The sequence below is a fragment of the Galendromus occidentalis genome, unplaced genomic scaffold (genome assembly GCF_000255335.2).
Source record: "Galendromus occidentalis unplaced genomic scaffold, Mocc_1.1 scf7180000075917, whole genome shotgun sequence".
Lineage (NCBI taxonomy): Eukaryota > Metazoa > Arthropoda > Arachnida > Mesostigmata > Phytoseiidae > Galendromus > Galendromus occidentalis.
The window spans coordinates 1-972 of record NW_003803907.1 but is presented as its reverse complement, the minus strand read 5'-3'; the positions used below and the strand labels follow the sequence as shown (position 1 = coordinate 972).

The 972-nt window shown below is 49.7% G+C and overlaps 1 pseudogene; it reads right to left on the bottom strand.

The window, feature by feature from the left end:
* Positions 1–221: 221 nt before the first annotated feature.
* Positions 222–962, bottom strand: LOC100905167 (pseudouridine-5'-phosphatase pseudogene; annotated as a pseudogene).
* Between the last annotated feature and the right edge of the window lie 10 nt (positions 963–972).

Below are 972 nucleotides of genomic sequence, written 5' to 3'. Positions count from 1 at the left end.
GGGGCTGAAATGATTGGATTCCACCCTTCGAGTTTGTCATGAAGGATGAATTTATGAATTCATGTATTTATGAAATTTACGGGATGAGGGGAGTATCATAATCCCGGACATATTTTCCGCTTCTCAAGCGCGGATCTACGAGCAAGAATCGAATCGAGCGCCGCTTAACCAAACAGCTCAAGTTTGGAGCCAACATGAAAGATTTAAATACTCAGTTATCTGGGGCTGGTCACTCAAAATATCTAACACATAACTTTATTAAAGAAGAACAACAAGTCCTACAATTCCGAGACGATTTGTCTGAGCTTCTCGGAAGCCGATACAGGGGTTGGACTGACTTCGCGAAGTCTTTTCGGTGCCGATTCACGTATCGGAGACTCGGGAGCGGGAGTTGGGTCGAAAGGTGGTAAGCCGAATAGCTCTGGCTTGAAGTCTGATAGAGAATCCAGGCATATCGTGGGTTCCTTGCGCTGCTCGTCGGTGACCACTTTAAGGTCCGGAATCATGACAACTTGCATTCCCGCGGATAATCCAGCCCGCACCCCATTGGGAGCGTCCTCGAAAACCAAGCAGTTCTCGGGCTTGGGAGCTGGATTAAATCTTCTAGCGGCAACCAAGAAAACATCAGGAGCCGGTTTGCCAGCGAGAACTTCAGGATCGTCAGTTCCACTGACCACGTGCTGGAGCCAGCTCTCGAGATCTTTATGGTGGGTGAACGTCAGATCGACGGACGCTAGGTTACTGCTGGTACCAACAGCGGCTGGGATTCCGTGCTTGTACAGGTGATAGATGAGCTCCTTCGCTCCAGGTAGCAGGACGCTATTCAAGAACATTGAATGACTGATGACATCCATGCGTTCGAGGAACTCCGCCGGGCTGATTGGGAGTTGAGCATCTTCGACGATGATCTTTGAATAGTCCTGACGAGTTCTGCCGATGATTTTGCGGCACAGCTCGACGCGTGTGCCTTCT